Raw genomic sequence first — 22,733 nt, forward strand, 5'->3', positions numbered from 1 at the left:
TCTGTACAACATGCTCTTTATATGCTTCCTACTTTATTGTATTTTCTGCAAGTTTCACATTTAAATCTGTATTTGTTTGGTGCATGTGAGTCCCTGGCACAATGGCAACACAATTTATTTGGCCAAGCCAGTTTCTCTATGGACAATGCAATTTTGTTCACATTCAGTTTGATTCCTGACTGCAACCGAAATGCATCTCTGTCTGTGGATTTCATTGAAACAGCGATTTCCATTGATCTTTTAAATGTAAGATGTGCTTCAGCTAGGAGCTGCTTTTGAATGCTTTCTTGTAAAATTCCACAAACCAGAAGATCCCTCAAGCCCATTACTGAGCTGACAATGTAGAGCCAATTTCTTCTATTCAGCCTCATATGCTGGAATGGACTCACCCATTTTTTGATTCTGCTTTTGAAACCTAAAGCGATTCATAATCAACAATGCATTGGTTCTAAGTGTTCCCAATAGCTTGGTTGGACCAAACTTTGAAGCAAACTGTATGCCTTTAAACCCAATGCATTCTGCAAAACTGGCAGTTGCTTCTCACTGGCTATTTCATCTGCTTCAAAATACTTTTCCAATAGCTCGGTATACATAAGCTAATTGCCCATGAGCTAGGTATGATTGTGTGTGTGTATATATATTCAAATATTAAATACTCAACCGTCTCAAAATGAATGCTAATATTTTCCTTATCACAAACTTAAGCTGCAAGTTAAACTTTAGGGAATCTTGCACAAGGACTCCCAAGCTGCTTTGCACCTCTGATTTTTGAATTTTCTCCCCATTTAGAAAATAGTCTATGCCTTTTTTGCTTTACATGCATTATCATACAGTTCCCTACACTATATTCCATCTGCCAATTCCCCCAATCTGTCTAAGTCTTTCTGCAGACTCCATGCTTGCTCAACACTACCTGCCCCTCCACCTATCTTCATTTTATTCAAAAACGTGGCCACAAAGCTATGAATTCAGTCATCCAGATTATTGACATATAATGTGAAAAGAAGTGGCCCCATCACTGACCTCTGTAAAACGTCACTAGTCTCCGGAAGTCAACCAGAAAAATGACCTCATTTATTCTTATTCTTTGCCTCCTGCCAGTCAGTCAATCTTCTATCCATGCTAGTATCTTTCCTATAATATTGTGGGCTCTTGGCTTGTTAAGCAGCCTCATGTATGGTATTTTGTCAAAGGCTTTCTGAAAATCCAAGTAAACAACATCCGCCAGCTCTCTTTTGTCTATCCTCCGCCAGTTATTTCCTCAAAGGATTCCAAATGATTTATCAGGTAAGATTTCCCCTTAAGGAAACCATGCTGACTTTGACCTATTTTATCATGAGCCTCCAAGTAACTCAACCTCATCCTTAATAATAGACTTCAACATATTTCCAACCTTTGAAGTCAGACTAACTGACCAATAATCCTTTCTTCTGCCTCTCCCCCTTCTTAAAGAGTGGAATGACATTGACAATGTCCTTTGGAACCATTCTGGAATTCAGTGATTCTTGAAAGATCGTTACTTGTGTTGCTACATTCTCTTCAGCTACTTCCTTCAGAACCCTCGTTTATCTGATTCAGGTGACATATCTACCTTCAGATATTTCACCATTCCCACCATTCCCACCAGTAATAATAACTTTTCACCTGTTGCTTCCTCAATGAGGAGGCACAGATTTGGGGTAAGGAGAAAGATTTAGGGAGGATCTCAGAGGACCTCCAGGCAGCGAAATGAGCAACTAAATGCCTTGCCTGAGAGGAGTTGAAACTGGATTTTCTGACAGCATTTAAGCATTTCAATGTACACATTAATCAGTTGAGCATAGTGTTGTGGGCCAAGGGCTGGGTTATGGGATTCACAGGGGAGGGTACCTACTGGTCTGCATTGATTAGCTGTGCCAAATAACCTACTTCCATGCTGTACAATTCTACATCACAACAACTGTTCTCGAGGCCCTCAGTTTTCCTGAATTGTCAATGGATATTGCATCCTAGCTGTCTATGTGATATGACGGCCAGGCCTGTACGATATGGATGACAAGCTACTGCCCATGTAGCAGGCTCTCTCTCTCCACGTAGCCGATGAATCCAAAGTACCAGCAGAGACCAATGCAGTTTGGCACTAGTGGCATCGCAGGAGTTCTCAGTCAGCATAATATGATATGTTTTAACCTACAATTTGAGAAGGAGAAGGGAAAATCGGATGTGTCAGTCATACAGTTGAACAAAGGGAACTATGGAGCTATGAGGGAGGAGCTGGCCAAAGTTCAATGGAACAATACCCTAGCAGGGAAGACAGTGGAACAAAAATGGCAGGTATTTATGGGAATAATGCAGAAGGTGCAGGATTGGTTCATTCCAAAGAGGCAGAAAGATCCTAAGGGGAGTAAGGGGCGGCCGTGGCTGACGAGGGAAGTAAAGGGCAGTATAAGAATAAAAGAGAAGTATAACATAGCAAAGATGAGCGGGAAACCGGAGGACTGGGAAGCTTTTAAGGAGCAACAGAAGATAACAAAAAAGGCAATACGCCAAGAAAAAATGAGGTACGAAGGTAAACTAGCCAAGAATATAAAGGAGGATAGTAAAAGCTTCTTTAGGTATGTGAATAGCAAAAAAATAGTTAAGACCAAAATTGGGTCATTGAAGACAGAAACAGGTGAATTTATTATGGGGAACAAGGAAATGGCAGATGAGTTGAACAGGTACTTTGGATCTGTCTTCACTAGGGAAGACACAAACAATCTCCCAGATATAATAGTGGCCAAAGGAACTAGGGTAAAGAATGAACTGAAGGAAATTTATATTAGGCAAGAAACGGTGTTGGATAGACTGTTGAGTCTGAAGGCTGATAAGTCCCTGGGACCTGATGGTCTGCATCCCAGGGTACTTAAAGAGGTGCCTCTAGAAATCGTGGACGCGTTGGTAATCATTTTCCAATGTTCTATAGATTCAGGAACAGTTCCTGCTGATTGGAGGGTGGCTAATGTTGTCCCACTTTTCAAGAAAGGAGGGAGAGAGAAAACAGGGAATTATAGACCGGTTAGCCTGATGTCAGTGGTGGGAAAGATGCTGGAGTCAATTATAAAAGAGGAAATTATGACACATTTGGATAGCAGTAGAAGGATCAGTCCGAGTCAGCATGGATTTATGAAGGGAAAATCATGCTTGACTAATCTTCTGGAGTTTTTTGAGGACGTAACTATGAAAATGGACAAGGGAGAGCCAGTGGATGTAGTGTACCTGGACTTTCAGAAAGCTTTTGACAAAGTCCCACATAGGAGATTAGTGGGCAAAATTAGGGCACATGGTATTGGGGGCAGAGTACTGACATGGATTGAAAATTGGCTGGCTGACAGGAAACAAAGAGTAGTGATTAATGGGTCCCTTTTAGAATGGCAGGCTGTGACCAGTGGGGTACCGCAAGGTTCGGTGCTGGGACCGCAGCTGTTTACAATATACATTAATGATTTAGATGAAGGGATTAAAAGTAACATTAGCAAATTTGCTGATGACACAAAGCTGGGTGGCAGTGTGAAATGTCAGGAGGATGTTATGAGAATGCAGGGTGACTTGGACAGGTTGGGTGAATGGGCAAATGTATGGCAGATGCAGTTTAATGTGGATAAATGTGAGGTTATCCACTTTGGTGGCAAGAACAGGAAGGCAGATTACTATCTAAATGGAGTCAAGTTAAGAAAAGGGGAAGTACAACGAGATCTAAGTGTTCTTGTACATCAGTCAATGAAAGTAAGCATGCAGGTACAGCAGGCAGTGAAGAAAGCTAATGGCATGCTGGCTTTTATAACAAGAGGAATTGAGTATAGGAGTAAAGAGGTCCTTCTGCAGCTGTACAGGGCCCTGGTGAGACCCCACCTGGAGTATTGTGTGCAGTTTTGGTATCCAAATTTGAGGAAGGACATTCTTGCTATTGAGGGAGTGCAGCGTAGGTTCACCAGGTTAATTCCCGGAATGACGGGACTGTCATATGTTGAAAGATTGGAGCGACTGGGCTTGTATACACTGGAATTTAGAAGGATGAGAGGGGATCTGATTGAAACATATAAGATTATTAAGGGATTGGACACACTGGAGGCAGGAAGCATGTTCCTGCTGATGGGTGAGTCCAGAACTAGAGGCCACAGTTTAAGAATAAGGGGTAGGCCATTTAGAACAGAGATGCGGAAAAACTTTTTCACCCAGACAGTGGTGGATATGTGGAATGCTCTGCCCCAGAAGGCAGTGGAGGCCAAGTCTCTGGATGCATTCAAGAGAGAGTTAGATAGAGCTCTTATAGATAGCGGGGTCAAGGGATATGGGGAGAGGGCAGGAACGGGGTACTGATTGTGTATGATCAGCCATGATCACAGTGAATGGTGGTGCTGGCTAGAAGGGCCGAATGGCCTACTCCTGCACCTACTGTCTATTGTCTATTAAATTCAATGTCAGACTAACTTAGGGACTCCAGCTCTGGATTTTTCCTCTGGGTTTAATCCAGAAGCCTTCCCCATGGGTGGGTATAACCGAAAGGCAGTAGAGGTTTGAGATCAGAGTTTTCCTTCTAGATGAGCTGCCAAACATGGCTGCCGAGCCCTATCTGCCCAAAGCTACTAGTTTTAGGGTGCCAGTAACTCACTTCTGCCTTTTCTCCTGTCAGCAGAAACTGTCCCACCAGGCTTGGTGGCCAGGAGCTGGACTTGCTTGTCAGAGGTTATTTGAGATGCACGCCATGGGGGCAATAATAGGCAGTGGGAGCTTATCCCCATTATCACACCCAGGTCTAACAACATTCAGGAACTATTATGTAATACCCTATAAATCTCACTCATGTTTTCTGCTCTTTGTTAGTTCCACTAAACAAATTCTGATTCTACGTCAGCTGATTTAAGATAATTTCTCTCCTTTGTATTGGTTTTGACCTTATTCTTGGTACTAGCACTTATCCTCTTCCATGTTGCCTAAGCATCAAGTACCCTCTAGTATTCAGCTCTGAGCATTGGTGAACTGGATCAGTCTGAACCTCTTCTACTCTCTTAGCTCATCCAGCCTGTTCTGAATAGTGCACAAATTTAAATAGTTAATGATTATGCTCTTATATTGATTTTTAAAATGTTATTTTTATTTAGAGATACAGCGTGTCAACAGGCCTTTCTGGCCCAAGGATCTGATGCCACCCAATTACATCTATCAGACAAATTACCCTACCAACCTGTAACCCTTGCAGTCAAGGGGAGAGTGTACAGGCTCCTTACAAACAGTGGTGGAATTGAACTCAGGTCACTGGCACTGTAACAGAGCTAACCACTATACTACCATGCTGCCTCATTTAAGCCTTTGCAAGTTCAAGAGGTTAAACTGTGAGCTATTCTGGTACTAATAGACATCTCTAATAAAAGAAATATGTGCACATATAAACTGAGTATTGGCCATTAACTCTTCAGTTTTCCAAGTGCTTATTTAGTTTATCACCCAGAGAGCTTACTAGAGTCGTAGTCATGTAGTAGTACAGCGTGGAAAGAGGCCTTTTGGCCCATCTAGTCTATGCCAAAGCCATTTAAACTGCCTAGTTCCATCGACCTTGGCCAGGACCATAGCCGTCCACATTCCTACTATTCATGTACCTATCCAAACTTCTCTTAAACACTGAAATCATGCCCGCATGGATTACTTGTGCTGGCAGTTCATTCCACATTCGCATAATCCTCTGAGTGAAGAAATTTATCTCTGATGTTCCCCTTAAATTTCTCACCTTTCTCCCTTAACACGTGACCTCTGGTTGTAGTCCCACCCACACTCAATGGAAAAAGGCTGCTTGTGTTTACCATTTCTATACCCCGCATAATTGTGTATGCCTCTATCAAATCTCCTCCAAATCATCTACATTCTAAAGAGTACAGTCCTAATCTATTCAATCTTTCATAATAACTCAGGTCTTCTAGGCCCACAAAATCCTTTGTTTATTCACTCTATAAATTTATACACTTCTATTAGATCCCTCTTCCAGTTTCCTTTGTTAAAAAAAAAATCAATTTGTGCCTAGAATTCTTGAGCCCTGATCACAGACTTGCTCCTGCTAGTGCTATCAGTATAGGGGGGAGGGAGGGAGGGGGAGGGGAGAGAGAGAGAGCCCTAATGTGAGCGAGGCTTTTTTTAAAGTAGTGCATTTGTCTTTATTTACAGATCTCTTTCCCTTGTGATCTAGGGGTCGTGGGGTCCTTCGGCTAACAGAAATTGGGTGCTTTCAGAGAAAAGTTGCCCCTTGATGGGATGAAGCGAAAACAGAAGCGCTTCTTGCAAATGACCGGCCTGATTATCGTGCCTCTGGTTTTCCTGCCCAATATTGGACTGTGGTCGCAATTGGAGAAATCCAACAAGTCCGGAGACCAGGTAAAAGTCGGGGGATTCGGGGTTAAGCGGGAAAAAGTGGATGCAGTACCTCAAGAGGGGTCTCAATTGGTCTTAAAAACTGTTGGTCAACTCAACTGACTAATCTGTTTTTTTTACACCAATTTCCTTGTAAAATATCAAGTGGCTGTGCTTGGTGGTATGGATTTAAGTAGTCTGGGTACGGATGTGTATGTAATTGTTGGATTAGAGTTTGCATCATTCGGAATGAAATGAACCAGATCTCTTTTGAGAATCGTTAGCAGGAAGGGAAAACATCTTGGCAATATTTGTAAAAGAAAAAAACAAAACAAATGCATCTAGGTCCGATTTGCTAAACCTGGCAATTAATTTGTCTTTCAGCTTTCTGGGTGTTTATTATTAGTTGTTTTGAAATTTGGTGAACTGGAGATTTTTTTTGGTTCAAACTGATGGCACAATTGGGAAGTAGTTGTGTTGAACATTAGTTGTGTTGGACAGCTGACTGGTGTTTTGTTTCGATGTAACGAGCTTCACTCGGAATGAGCAAACTTTGTACATCGGTAGACGCCGTTTTTTTTCCCAATCCACTACTGATATTCAACAGTTCGGCCAAAGCACGATATATTCAATAAAATGGATATGAATGGCTGAGGAAGTCATGCACTTAATGGTACTGTATTTCAAATGCACCGTTCTCAATAAGTTCTAAGTAAATATATTATCAAAATGCGTATATGTTTGCGGGCATTCACAGCAGATACAAAGAATCAATGAAAAACTGCTTACAAAGACGGACAAATAACCAATGGACAAAAGAGGACAAACTGCAAATACTGAAAAAACCTTAATGATACTGATAACATGAGTTGCAGAGAGCTTGAAAGTGGGTCCGTAGTTTGTGGAATCAGTTCACTGATGAGATGAGTGAAGTTATCCACGCTGGTTCAAGAGCCTGGTGATTTGAAGGGTAGTAGATATTCCTGGACTTGGTGGTTTGGGTCATGGACCTCCTGCCCAATGGCAGCAACGAGAAGAGAACATGGCCTGGATGGTGGGGTTCCTTGATGATGGATGCTGCCTCCGTGTAGATGTGCTTAATGGCCTGGGATTGAAAAGAAATACATGTGATTTGAGATTTATGAATGCGGTTGCAATGTTTACTCATGTCCAACAGTGGAGGTGGCCTCTTTTCCCGTACAGAGCAACTTTCCAGGGAAGCGTGTTAAACTCTTGCTATAGGACACCCGGAGTATAGAAAGGTAACAAAGCCTTGGGGGGGGGGGGGGGGTGGAGTCTTCTACGAACATTTTACACTAGTGAATCTGATATGCAGTAAGAAATCAAGAAAGTTAAATCGGAATAAAGGTCACCTACAATATTACCAAACAGATTTTACGAAGTTACTCAGAGAGAAGGTCTGCTTTGCCTCATCTGGCCAACAACTATCCGTAAATACCACACTGCACTGTTTGCCTATTCTAATGTTGTAAATGTTCTGTGAAGAAGTATTCTACTCAATTTGCACCAGACCGAAAGCTTTCTCTACTTCCGTGGTTATCATTATACTGTCATGTATGGCGGTGCCTTTTACTGGTAGGACTCGGGACTCCGAAATTCAGTTACTGTATCTGAGTTATCCCTCGCTCTCACCCTGTCCCTATTCTCTCTTTGGCTTCCCTCTTTAAAACCTACCTGACCGATGAGACATTTGGCTAATACGTGGCCCGGTGTCCTGTTTTATCTTAACACCAGCGTAGGACACTTGGGTATTAATGTTGTTCAATTTGCGGTGGACCCATTGAGTCTACTCCGCAATTTATCATGGTATTTTGTTTTATTCTTCTTAACACCATTCTCCCTATAACCTTTGACACTCTTACTAATTAAGAACTTATTAAAGACCACTTTAAAGATACCCAATGAACTGGCCTCCGTAGCCGTCTGCGACAATGAATATCATAGGTCCACCATGCTCTGACTAAAGAAACTCCTTTTGCTCTATGTTCAAAAGGGGCACCCTTATTTTGAAGCTGTGCCCTCTGGTCCTAAATTTCGTCACTATAAGAAATATCCTCTCCTCATTCTTCACCAGTCTGTCCCGGGTCATAATAACCCATTGAAATTATTTAAAAATTTTTCCAAGTGCATTTCTCTTAAATCTCATTATTTTAAATCTGCATCCCTTGGTTGTTGACCCTTCTGGACTGAGAGAGAGTTTCTGCCTACTTCATCAAAAGCCTTCAGGATTTTGAAAAACTCCAGCTAAGATGTCTCTTAACCTTTTTTTGCCAAAAGAAGTCCAAACTTTGAATCTCAAGTCACCATGTAATGAAATCTCTCTCTCATGTACCTTACTAATATTAATGTGATAATGTGACTAAACTACTTTTGCTGTTGTAACTAATGAGGCAATAGTGTACTAATGTTAGTACTTGTACTGTTCACATAGTTATTCTTCCCTGAACGGTGGTAAATGGATGTCTGATATCATTGCATGATGGTCTTGTTACACAGTTCTACATTGTTTGCTACAGTGGCTGCTCTTTCTGTTAATTAGACCGCATAAGGTCTGGGACACTATAACCAAAATGCAGACGTAGTATTAAAACCTAATGGGCCAAATGAATGTCTTTAAAATTGATTTTAATTTAAGGGTCTTGAAATAAATTCAAAGCTGTTAGATGTGTGGTTACCTTTTGAAATGCCAACCATTTTAGACAGAGAGAAATCCCATAAGGTGCTGAGAGTGCAAAATTATCCAAATCTTAACATAGAACATAGAACATAGAACATAGAATAGCAAATAGAACATAGAAGGCAAATTGATTTGTATTTTCATACATCTAGTGAATAAATCCAATAAAAATCAACAAATTTTGAACTATTGTCTAGTGGGAAAGCTAGTTAAGGAGACTGCACATCTTTTGTACAGTAGTTGTTTGTCAGACTTTGCTTGTGTGTAGTTTTTAATTGATTTTATTGCCTTTCTTTGTTCTACTGTGAATGCCTGCAAGGAAATGTATTTCAGGGTAGCATGCACTCAGTAGCCACTTTATTAGGTACGACTGCTCGTTAATGCATTTTTCAAATCAGCCAATGTGACAGCAACTCAGTTCATAAAATCATGCAGACATGGTCACCACTTTCACTTGAGTGTTGTTGGGACATGGGAATATTAGGAACTATGTGACATCATGGTGTCATAGTTAGTGCTGCTGTCAAACAAATCCAGCAATCCGGATCCAATCTAGATATTCCTCCCATGTCCATGTCCAATTTCCTTAGTTGTTCAGCTGTCTTCCCACATCCCAGCTCATAAATTTCTACATAAGTATCATAGAGGATATTCTGACTGGTTGGATCACCATCCGCTTTGGAAGCACCAATGCCCAGGGTCAGAAAAAGCTGCAGAGCGTTGTTGCCTTAACCAGCTCCACTATTAACACTAGCCCCTACCCAGTTCAGTTGTTCAGATTAGAATCAGGTTTAATTTCACTGGCATATGTTGTGAAATTTGTTGTTTTGTGGAAGCAGTATATTGCAATACATAATCATAAAAACTAAATTACAATATTCATATTGTGATGTGTGATGAGCAAGCCAGGTGGAGATGGGGTCCAGAGTTGACCCCCCTGTAAACTATGCTGCTAACGAGGGAGAGAGAAGAGGGGGGAGGCCTCCTGCTGCAGATGCTGATAATGAGAGAGATTGAGAGATGATTTAGTATTATGACTTCTTCCATAATTGTTTACTTTCAAGGACTTTGCCTGTTTGTGAGCATTCTTGCTGAGACAGCAAAGCGATGCCAGGTGATGGACATGTGATGGATGGCTTGTACCCCAGCAGGGGAGATAAAAAGTGAGCCTGCTGAGACACAGGCAGACACGCCACGGGACACAGAAGGAGCATGGTGCACCCATAGGAAGGTGAGGGTTTGGAGGATCAATTCGGGGGGGGGGGTAATCAATCAGAGGCTCACAGTGTGTGAAGGCAGACCAGTGGGGGCTTGTGTGTGTGTCCACCCTCGCCTGGGTGACGGGCACACCACGGAAGAATGGTCTGGCTGGGAATGAAGGGGTCACAGTCAGTGACCACAACAGTACAACAGGACAAGAAGACAACGGAAGATTTGCCTGCTGCAACTGCTCACCTCTCGCTCTCTCTCTCTCTCTCTCTCTCCAACAGTACCACAGCAACTACCTCGACTTAAACTAAACTGAACTGAACTCTGCACCATCCTAAGACTATTCATTTACCCCCAGATGTCGATAGAGCTTTGTTTTGATTCCTATTTCCACACTTCTATATATATCATTGCTAACCTGTTTTATATGTATATTTGCATTTTATTGTACTGTATTACTTAGTTTACTAATAAACACTTTTAGTTACAGTACCACCAGACTCCAACGTATTATTCCACTTCTGCTGGTTTGGTAACCCTGTCACTGGGTATGTGACAGTATACTGTATATTAAAAACACATTTTTAAAAGTAGTGCAAGTAAAAAGAGGAAGAAAAAATAATTTTCATAGGTTCATTGTCTGTTCTGAAATCTAATGGCAGATTGGGGAAACATCAGAATGGGGAAGAAATATGATCTAAGTGACTTTGACCATGGAATAATTGTTGCTGCTAGACAGGGTGCTATTTTGAATATCTCAGAACCTGCTGATCTCTTGGGATTTTCATACTCAACAATTGCTAGGGTTTATAGAGAATGGTGTGAGAGAGAAAAAAATATGCAGCGAGCGGCAGTGCTGTGAGTGAAAACATCTTGTTAATGAGAGAGGTTAAAGAAGAACAACCAGACTGGTTCCAGCTGACAGTGACTCAAATGAGCACGCAATACAACACTGGTGTGCAGAAGAGTATCTCCGGATGCAGAAGTCAATCCTTGATGGATGGACTACAGCAGTAAGAGACTACACCAGGTTCCACTCCTGTACTTACTAAAGTGACTACTCAGTATGTATGTACTTTCATAATAAATTTACTTTGAACTGAAATAAAAACAGGAAATGCCAGAAGTCCTCAGCAGCTCAGACTGCACTTGTGGAGGGAAAAACAGGTTGATGACCTTTCCTTTGATCCCTGTACCTTGGCTGCTCACTTCTCTGGTTATGCTTTGTATTCACAAATATTCTAGCAACATTAAGTTCCACTGTTTATTCCCTTGACATTGGAAAGTTCATAGGATTTATGACAGGACAGCCTGCTTATTTCCCTATAGCTTATTTTCCAGATCCCTTAACAACAGTAAAGGTAATTTACAGTGGTCAATTAACCTATCAGAAACAGGTTTATTAGCACTGACATATGAAATTTGGTGACTGCCGTACAGTGCAAAACATAAAAAATACCATGTTACAATAAAAGTATTTAGTGAAAAATTGTGAGGTCATGTTCATGACTCGTGGACTGTTCAGAAATCTGATGTTCCGCCGTTATGTGATGTGTCTTATGACGTGGCTGATTGTGGTTGTTCCATGGCCAGGAGTGCTCTTGGCAAATTTTATCTACAGAAGTGGTTTGCCATTGCTGCCTTCTTGGCAGCGTCTTTACAAGATAGATGACACCAGCCACTATCAATACTCTTCAGAGATTGTCTGCCTGGCATTAGTGGTCACATAACCAGGACTTGTGATATGCACTGGCACTGTGATATCACACGATCCTCCATAACCTGCTTCAGTGGCTTCATGTGACCCTGATCGGGTGGCTAAGTAGGTGCTACATGTCCAAACGTCACCAGCAGGCTAGCAGAGGGAAGGAGCACCTTAACACCTCCATTAGTAGAGACATATCTCGATCCCGCTACCCAAGAAATTTGATGGTGGAGGGGAAGAAGCTGTTCATAAAACATTGAAAAAGCATCTTGAGGCTTCTGTACCACATCCTTGATGGCAGTAATGAGAAGAAGACATGTCCTGGATGGTGAAGGTCCTTCATGATTGATTGCACTTTCTTAAGTCATTGTCTTTTGAAGATGTCGTCTGTGGTGGGAGTAGGTGGGGTTAGCATTCATGGTGAGCTGGTTGAGTTTACAACCCTCTGTAGCTTTTTCTGACCCTGTACATTGGACTTCCATACCAGATGGTGTTGCAACCAGTTAGAATGTTCTCCACGGTACATCTGTGGCAATTTGCAAGAGTTGGGATGTGGGAGGAAAGCAGATCAAAGGAGGGGGGGGGAATGCACATGGGCAAGGAAGGAATGGCTGGATCTGTGTGAAAGCAGTACTACGTGTGACATTATGGTGTCAGGCAATTCTTAATATTGCCATATCCCAACAACACTCAAGTGAAAGTGGTAGGAAAAATGCAGTTTTCCAAGTGACAATGATTATAAAGCATTTTGCCCACAAGATGTAAGAACCTATTAATTATCTTTCTTTCTTCCATACTTAATACAACAGGCTTTACTGCCAAAATGGCGATATTTAAACCCTTTTGCATGCTGTAGTACCTCCTAGGATTTTCATGTTGATAGATATTCACATTTGCACATGAACTCAAGTTAAAGTTTAGCATTGGTAATAAATGTGCAATGAGAAGCAATTACTGTATAAGACATCTTGCTGTAATGTGATTGATCAGTCAAGCAAAATTGACATATGCGACTTAAAATAATGGAATGGGTGTGTTTAGGCCATTAGACGTAGAGCAGTATTAGGCCATTCAGCCAATGGAGTCTGCCTCGCCATTCCATCATGGCTGATTTATTACTTCTCTCAGCCCCATTCTCCAGCCATCTATGGTAATGAATTCAACAGATTCACCACTCTCTGGTGAAAGAAATTCCTTCTCATCTAAATGGACATCCCTCTATTCTGAGGCTGTGCCTTCTGGTCCTAGACTCCCCCACTATAGGAAATGTCCTCTCCACATCCGCTATCTAGGCCATTCGATATTCAATAGGTTTCAAAGAGATCCCCTCTCATTCTTCTAAACTCCAGCAAGTACAGGCCCAGAGCCAACAAACATGTGTTAACCCTTCCATTCAAGTCAAGTCAAGTCACTTTTATTGTCATTTCGACCATAACTGCTGGTACAGTACATAGTAAAAATGAGACGATGTTTTTCAGGACCTTGGTGTTACATGACACAGTATAAAAACTAGACTGAACTACGTTAAAAAAAAAACACAGGAAAAATACAGACCTACCCAGGACTACATAAAGTGCACAAAAACAGTGCAGGCATTACAATAAATAATAAACAGGACAATAGGGCAAGGTGCCAGTCCAGGCTTTGGGTATTGAGGAGTCTGATAGCTTGGGGGAAGAAACTGTTACATAGTCTGGTCGTGAGAACCCAAATGCTTTGGAGCCTTTTCCCAGACGGCAGGAGGGAGAAGAGATTGTATGAGAGGTGCATAGGGTCCTTCATAATGCTGTTTCCTTTGCAGATGCAGCATGTAGTGTAAATGTCCGTGATGGTGGGAAGAGAGACCCCGATGATCTTCTCAGCTGACCTCACTATCAGCTGTAGGGTCTTGCGATCCGAGATGGTGCAATTTCCGAACCAGGCAGTGATGCAGCTGCTCAGGATGCTCTCAATACAACCCCTGTAGAATGTAATGAGGATGGGGGGTGGGAGACGGACTTTCCTCAGCCTTCGTAGAAAGTAGAGACGCTGCTGAGCTTTCTTTGCTATGGAGCTGGTGTTGAGGGACAAGGTGAGATTCTCCGTCTGGTGAACACCAAGAAATTGGGTGCTCTTTACGATCTCTACCGAGGAGCTGTCGATGTTCAGCGGGGAGTGGTGCTCTGTGCCCTCCTGAAGTCAACAACCATCTCTTTTGTTTTGTTCACATTAAGAGACAGGTTGTTAGTTCTGCACCAGTCCATTAGCCGCTGCACCTCCTCTCTGTAAGCTGACTTGTCATTCTTGCTGATGATACCCACCACGGTCGTGTCATCGGCGAACTTGATGATATGGTTCGAGCTGGGATAATTCTCCTGGACCTCCTCTGCTGCCTCTCCAAAGCCAGCAGATCTTTTTCATAGATAAGGGGCCCAAATCTCCTCACACTACTTCATGTTTGGTCTGACTAATGACTTATAAAGCCTCAACATTACATCCTTTTCTTCAGAAAGGATGATGGAAATCCAGAATTTAGATACCAATCTGCTTCATTTGAAAATTTGCACTTGCCTGCCAAGCACAAATTGGCTGGAAAATGTGGCAAGAAGAAGTCTGAGATTCAGAGATTAATTGTTGGGCAATTTCTAATCTATCTTTAATGCTATGTGACCCCTGATTGTGTATGGTGACATTGAAATGTCTGTGCTCTCATGTGGTAGTAGGATTATGGATGTTTCCTCTGTGCTCCCTTTACACCATTGTACTCTCTTCCTGCAACATGCCCTGTCCCCATGAGTCTCTTTAGTTCTGTTATGATCTTAACTCAGTCTCTTTTGAAAGCCACAGCTGAATTTGCACTAACCACCACATACAAGGATGCTTCATCCACCATCTCGCCCAGAATTATCAAGTCATAGAGTAGCACAGCATGAAAGTATGTCTTTCAGCTCAACACATCCATGCCATCCAGGTATCTATCTGAACTAGTCCCATTTGCCTGTAATAGTCATAGAAATAGGCCATTTTGGCCTAGCTAGTCCATGCCAAACTATCATTCTGCCTAGTCCCATTAACCTTCACCTGGACTGTAGACCTCCATGCCCTTATGTTTGACCCATATACATCATGGCCTTTGTATCAACATATCTGTCCAAATTTCTTTTAAAAGCTATAATTATTTACCCCTCTACCACTTCCTCTGGTAGTTTATTCCAATAAATATCCATTTGCCTGTCTAAAATTCCTTAAACGTCCCTATTGTATCAGCCTCTACCACCACTCCTGGCAGTATGTTCCAGGCATTTACTGTTATTTAAAAAAAAAATTCTCAGACATCTCCCCTAAACGATCCCACACTCATACTAAGCAGTTGTCTTTTGTTATTGGCCTTTGCTGCCCTAGGAGAAAGGTACTGACTTTTCACTCTATCTATGCCTCTCATAATCTTATACACTTCTGCAAAATAACATCTCATCCTCCTTCACATCAAAGAGAAAAGACCTAGCTTACTCAATGTATCCTCATAAAATGTGTTCTCTAATCTAGGTAGCATCCTGGCAAATCCCTTCTACACCCTCTCTAAAGTAAAGGAAAAGTTTGGTTCTGACATAAGAACATCTTCCAAATTATAAAGGCATTGGAAATGATAGATAACTACTGGTGTAGGACTACAAAAAGAGATAAAAGATCACCCACTGGTATGCACTCAGTGTCCTCTTTATTACGTTCTCCTGCACATCTGCTTGTTAATGCAAATATCTGATCAGCCAACATGTGGCAGCAACTCAATGCATAAAAGCTTGCAGACATGGTCAAGAGGTTCAGTTGTTGTTCAGACCAAACATTAGAATGGGGAAGAAATATGATCTAAGTGACTTTGACCCTGGAATGATTGTTGGTGCCAGACAGGGTGGTTGAGTATCTCAGAAACCGCTGATCTTCTGGGATTTTCACAGACAACATTGTCTAGAGTTTACAGAGAATGGTGTGAAAAATAAAATACATCCAGTGTGCAGCAGTTCTGTGGGGGAAAAGAAAAACACCTTGTTAATGAGAGCGGTCAGAGGAGAATGGCCACACTGATTCAAGCTGTTAGTAAGGTAACAGTAACTCACATAACCGTGCGTTACAACAGTAGTGTGCATAAGAGTATCTCTGAATGCACAACACACCAAACCTTGAAGTGGATGGGCTACAACAGCACAAGTCCACAAACATACACTCAGTGGCCATTTCAGGAGGTACCTAATAAAGTGGCAATTGAATAAATTTGTGCAGTGGGAATTTTGGACAAGCAATGGCTAGGCATGGGAGCTTACAGAGATTTGAATTAATGCAAGGAATGTCTTTGCTGCAAGGCAGTTTCCTGGGCTATTGATGCAATCAGGAGTTATTTATATTCATGCCATTGATCGTTAATATACAATGAACTGAATGCACATAAATGTGTACCTGTGTAGAACTGTGCCACCAACTCAACCACATTAGAAGATATTTATTGCTAGTCTGCCAGGAACCTCGCAAGCATCTCATAATCAGTTCATTTCCAATACATTTCCCATGCATAAACTCTTAAATGTGAAGTGATTTCAATTATTTGGAATTAAGTGCTCATAAGTGAAATCAGATCACTTCTGAGGCTGGTGGAAAAGATAAGATCTCCAGTAATTAGTTTATCATTTCTGAAGTCATTTTATCAGAACCAGTCACCCTTCAGTTCTGAAGTTCAAAGTTTAAATTTAAGTTTATTATAAGAGCACATACATATCACTGTATACAGTACTGTGCAATAGTCTTGGGCACATATAAAAACAATTCTGTGAAGCGAATTGGCCTCCTATGTATCGGTGAGTTCTGACGTAGATTGGGAGACAATGCTTTGGTAAGCACCTACGCTCCATATGCCAGTAAAGGTGGGATCTCCCAGTGGCCACCCATTTTAATTGCACTTTCCATTCCCATTCCAAAATGTCTATCCATGGCTTCCTCCACTGTCGTGATGAGGCCACATCTGGGTTGGAGGAACAACACCTTATATTCTGTCTGGGTAGCCTCCAACCTGATGCATGAACATTGATTTCTCCAACTTCTGGTAATGCACCCCCCCCCACCCCCATTCACCATTCTGTATCCCCTTTTCCCTCTCTCACGTTATCCTCATGCCTGCCCATTGCCTCCCTCTAGTGCTCCTTCCCCCTTTTCCTTCCATGGCCTTCTGTCCTCTTCTATCAGAATTCCCCTTCTCCAACTCTGTATCCCTTTCACCAATCAACTTCCCAGCTCTTTATTTCATCCCTCCCCTTTCAGTTTTCACCTATCGCATTGTGTTTCTCTCTCCTCTCATCCCACCTTTTAAATCTACTCCTCAGCTCTTTTTCTCCAATCCTGCTGAAGGGACTCGGCCGGAAATGTCGACTGTAGTCTTTACAATAGACAATAGACAATAGGTGCAGGAGTAGGCCCTTTGGCCCTTCGAGCCAGCACTGCCATTCAATGTGATCATGGCTGATCATCCACAATCAGTACCCTGTTCCTGCCTTCTCCCCATAACACTTGACTCCGCTATCTAACTCTTTCTTGAAAGCATCCAGAGAATTGGCCTCCACTGCCTTCTGAGGCAGAGCATTCCATAGATCCACAACTCTCTGGGTAAAAAAGTTTTTCCTCAACTCCATTCTAAATGGCCTACCCCTTATTCTTAAACTGTGGCCTCTGGTTCTGGATCCCCCAACATCGGGAACATGTTTCCTGTCTTTAGCGTGTCCAATCCCTTAATAATCTTATATGTTTCAATCAGATCCCCTCTCATCCTAAATTCCAGTGTATACAAGCCAGTTGCTCCAATCTTTCAACATATGACAGTCCCGCTATCCCAGGAATCAACCTCGTGAACCTACGCTGTACTCCCTCAATAGCAAGAATGTCCTTTCTCAAATTTGGAGACCAAAACTGAACACAATACTCCAGGTGTGGTCTCACCAGGGCCCTGTACAACTGCAGAAAGACCTCTTTGCTCCTATACTCAACTCTTTCTATAGATGCTGCCTGGCCTGCTGAGTTTCTTCAGCATTTTATGTGTGTTGCTTGGATTTCCAGCATCTGCAGATCTCTTGTTTTTTAAGTTACTTTGATTGTTGGTGTCAGACAGTGTGGTTTGAGCTTCTCGGAACCTTCTGATCTTCTGAGATTTTCAAGCACAACAGAATCTAGAGTTTACAGAGAAATGCCAAGAAACAAAAAAAAAATCCAGTGACCATCAGTTCTGTTGGCAAACATGACTTTTTAATGGGAGCTTAGAGAAGAATGGCTGGACTGGTTCAAGCTGACAGGAAGGTGACAGTAATTCAAAATAACCACACATTACAACAGTGGTGTGCAGAAGAGCAAGAACACACAGCACTTGGATCTTGAAGTGGATGAGCTATTGCAGCAGAAGACCATGAGGTACCCAGTACTGTGGTCACTGAGTGTATTTACAGGGAGTGTGGAATAAAAGAATATGCAGCTTATATAAGTGCAGAAGAATGCTACTGCAGTGCATCAACGCCACCACAAATCAGGTGAGAAAATAGCTCAAATTGGTTCTATAGTTAGAGTGTAATTGATAGCAAGTGAATAATCCACTTATGATTTACCACAGTGTATCTGGAAATAATAAATCAAATTTCAGGTGCTCTGCATATCTAGAAATGGAAACAGATGACAGAGGATTATTGTTCTGACATTGTGTAATGGAAAGCATCAGCTATCTGCTCTATCTTACTGATGCAGATAGGTTCTTGCTAAGCCATTCATTAAGCAGTAAGAAGGGAATAGGCTGAAATATGTACAGTATGCTATGTTTGGATGTGGAGAGCTTGTTTCCTATAGTGTGACAGTCCAGGACCAGAAGGCACAGCCTCTGAATACAAGGACATCCATTTAGAACAGAAATAAGGAGTACTTTCTTTATCCAGAGGGCAATGAATCTGTGGAATTCATTGCCACAGACAGCTGTGGAGGCTAAGTCACTGGTTATATTTAAAGTGAAGGTTGCTAGTTTCTTGATTTGTAAAGGTGTCAAAATTTACAGGGAGAAGGCAGGCAAATGGAGTTGAGAGGGATAATAAATCATTCTTGAATGGTGGAACTGACTCAGTGGGATGAATGGCCTAATTTCGCACCTATGCCATGTGATCCTTTGATACATTCCATGTCTTGTGTGTGTATAATCATCAACTATGCTTAGAAGTGACTGACTTCACGCAAATCCTATCAAGCATTTTACAAGATAGTAATGTAATCTATTCATGAGTGACTGGATACAGTGCATTCCATTAGTTTAATTATGGGTAGAATTAGGGTGATTATTCAATGAAATGAATTATGGCAAGTATATTTAGAGCAACGCTGTATGGGCTACGATGGAAAGCAGATGATTTTGACAATGAGAAATTGGCTTACTGACAGGTCTCAGGAGTGGAAACTTGGTGTAACCTGGGGGTGTCTGTATTATAATTAGTAAAGAATGATGATTAGTTGATTCTAGATAAAACTACATTCAGTGCTTGCAGTGGTTCAGGTACTGGTGCACCAGAAGAAAAAGCTGTATTTCAATCAATGTTGACATTAATAGGAAGAAATAGTAGCCACATGCTTGAAAAGTGCTCATTGAGTAAGTAAAGGATAATAAAATCTATTTACTTTAAATTTTCCCTCAGTTTGTCTGAGTTGGTATTTAAACTAGGCCTTGGGAAGGAAAGTGGCATGGATTTTCAAATTACTTCCAGGTATTTACAAATTATTCAACACACTCAAAATTCTGGAGAAACTCAGCAGGCCAGGCAGCATCTATAGAAAAAAGTAGTGTTGATGTTTGAGCTGAAACCCTTCTGCAAGACAGGAGAAAAAATGCTGAGGAGTAGATTTGAGGGGTGGGGAGAGAGAGAAATGCCAAGCGACAGGTGAAACGGAGAGGGAGGGATGAAGCAAAGGGCTAGGAAATTGATTGGTGAAAGAGACAGAAGGCCATGGAAGAAAAAATAAGGGGATGGGGTCTAGGAGCACCAGAGGAAGGTGATGGGTGGGTTATGAGATAACATGTGAGAGGGACAAGGGGATGGGAAATGGTGAAGTGGGGCGGGTGGTGGAGGCATTACTGGAAGTTTGAGAAATTGATGTTCATGCCATCAGATTGGAGGCTACCCAAAGGGAATATAAGGTGTTGTTCCTCCAACCTAAGTGTGGCCTTATCCTGTCAGTGGACGAGGCCATGGATGGACATATCGGAATGGGAATGGGAAGTGGAATTAATATGGGTGGCCACTGGGAAATCAAGCCATAACAAGTGGGATCTCCAAACACCAGAACACCATACCCTCCCTCCATTTCCCATCTTGCCTCTCTCACCTCATCTCACCAACTTCCTAGCTCTTTGCTTCATCCCTTCCCCTCCAAGTTTCACCTATCACCTTGCGTTTCTCTCTCCCCTCTCCCTACCTTTCAAATCTACTCAGCTTTTTCCCTCCAGTCCTGCCGAAGGGTTTCGGCTAGAAACATCGACTGTGTTTTTTTTCCATAGATGCTGCCTGGCCTGCTGAGTTCCTCCAGCATTTTGTGTGTATTGTTCTGATTTCTAGCATCTGTTCCACCAATATGTATATGGCAAAAAAATCCAGATTGAGAGTGATCACAAACCACTAGAGAGCATCTTCAAAAAGCCACTTCACCAAGCTCCTATGAGGCTGCAAAGGATGCTTCTCAGACTACACTCTCACAGTTACCTATAAGCCAGGAGAAGAACTGTACACCGTTGATGCTTTGAGTCGTGCTTACCTCAAAGAGCAAAAGGAAGAGTTGCTAGGAAGAGAGCTGGAGGTCAACTGGGTTACACCTCAGCTACCCATCTCTGAGGAGAAGTTGAACATGTTCAGGAAAGCAACTGCAGATGATCCTGAAATGCAAATGCTAATAGACATTACAATGAATGGATGGCCAACATAAGGAAAAGATGTTCCAAAAGTAATACAGAAATACTGGACATTTAAAGAGGAAATCAGCTATGCATCAGGACTAATGTTCAAAGCGGCAAAGCTCATCGTACCAAACCAAATGAGACAGGAAATGCTCAACAGAATTCATGAGTCACACCTGGGGATAGTGAAATGTAAAGAAAGAGCAAGGGACATTCTCTATTGGCCAGGTATGTCAACTCAGATAGAGAACATTGTGTCTCAGTGTGCTGTCTGTAATGAAAACAAAAACAACAATCCAAGAGAGCCTTTACTTCCCCATCCACTACCAGGAAGACCATGGGAGAAGATTGGCACAGATCTCTTTCACTACAATAGTGCAGAATACCTGCTTTGTGTGGACTACTATTCAAAATATCCAGAGATCACCAAGTTAAGTGACACATCCAGTCAAGGTGTCATTACCTCAATGAAGTCGACATTTGCAAGACATGGTATTCCAGATATTGTCATTAGTGACAATGGTCCACAATGTGCCAGTGGTGAGTTTAGAGGGTTCTCAGAAAGCTGGGAATTTCAACATGTTACTTCCAGTCCAGGGCACGCTCAGTCTAATGGACAAGCAGAGATAACTGTACAAACTATCAAGAACATGCTCAAGAAGGCACAAAGCAGCAACGGTGACCCTTACATTGCTCTGCTTGAATACCACAACACACCGATTGAGGGTGTCGGGTTCTCTCCTGTGCAGCTGTTGATGGGACATCGTCTGGTCCAAACTGCCAACATCCACAACTCAACTGACTCCTGAAGGTAATCTTCAAGTACATGACAAGCAAAAGTACAAGCAAATAAAACAAAAGAGCTACTATGACAAACATACAAGACAGTTGCCAGATCGGCATACAGATGAAAATGTCAGAATACAGAGAGGAGACACTTGGCAACCAGCTGTGGTTGTGAACAAACATCAGCAACCAAGATCTTTCATAGTTCGCACGCCGGATGGAAGAGTCTACAGGAGGAACAGGAAGCATCTGCTGAAGACAGGCGAGAGGGAGTTTCCATGTACAGATGCACAGGACATTTCCACAGATACAGACATGGAAACAAACGACACCAAGAGTGAGGGGCGTGACGAAACCCCATGACGCAATGAAGGTGAAGGTTCGACGCAGGCCAACTGAGGTGGGAATGAAGACCACAAAGACACAGAGGTCACTCGAGAGACTGACACTGATGAAGGACAAGCACAGTCACAGTTGTATCGCACACGGTCTGGGAGACAAGTCAAACTTCCAGCTAAATACAGAGACTAGATCTACCTACAGTCAGTCTCACACAGTTTGAGGCAAAGTCACACATGTTACAAGTTCCAAGGTGTGAAATAAAACGTTTATTAATCTATATTAGTAAAAGAAAATATACTACTGTTAGTATTGTAAGATACAATGTAGAATACAGTATAAGAAGTTAAGATTTTTTTAAGTTTATGTCATGGCTGTTGCAATGTAAGAAAGGCATTGTTTTGGTAATTCACAGTGTTGTAAAAGAAAATCTTGAGAAGGGGGATGTAATAAACTGTGTGAGTATTCGTAGGTCAGAGTGCGTATGATGTCAGAACGGGGGTTAAAGAAAATGGAGGTCTGTTGAATAAATGTGGTTGTTCAATCTACTGCGGTGTCCGAGTCACATCAATACTACAGGTTAAGGATTTGTCTTGATGTGGTTGGTTACCGAATTGTCAGGACCGGTGACCTAAAGAATTGTCCGGGCCGGGCTGGTTAAGGCTTTGTCTGGGTCTGCATGGTCAGCGAATTGTTGGGACCGGACC

At 42.1% G+C, this 22,733-nt stretch overlaps 1 protein-coding gene across 3 annotated transcripts in view; it reads right to left on the reverse strand.

Annotated features, from left to right (window-relative positions):
* Positions 1–7,194: 7,194 nt before the first annotated feature.
* The window catches only part of LOC140728615 (uncharacterized), a 62,477-nt gene continuing 46,938 nt past the window's right edge, over positions 7,195–22,733 (reverse strand). The window contains exons 3-4 of one of the 3 annotated variants that reach the window (XR_012099120.1): positions 20,763–20,880; positions 15,650–15,969 (exon numbers count right to left, since the gene is read on the reverse strand). The gene's annotated coding sequence lies outside the window, so the exon portion shown is untranslated. Of the gene's footprint in view, positions 7,463–15,649; positions 15,970–20,762; positions 20,881–22,733 lie in introns of those variants that run through there. The other 2 variants (XR_012099122.1, XR_012099121.1) reach the window with 2 other exon arrangements.

This window comes from Hemitrygon akajei, chromosome 5 (genome assembly GCF_048418815.1).
Source record: "Hemitrygon akajei chromosome 5, sHemAka1.3, whole genome shotgun sequence".
NCBI lineage: Eukaryota > Metazoa > Chordata > Chondrichthyes > Myliobatiformes > Dasyatidae > Hemitrygon > Hemitrygon akajei.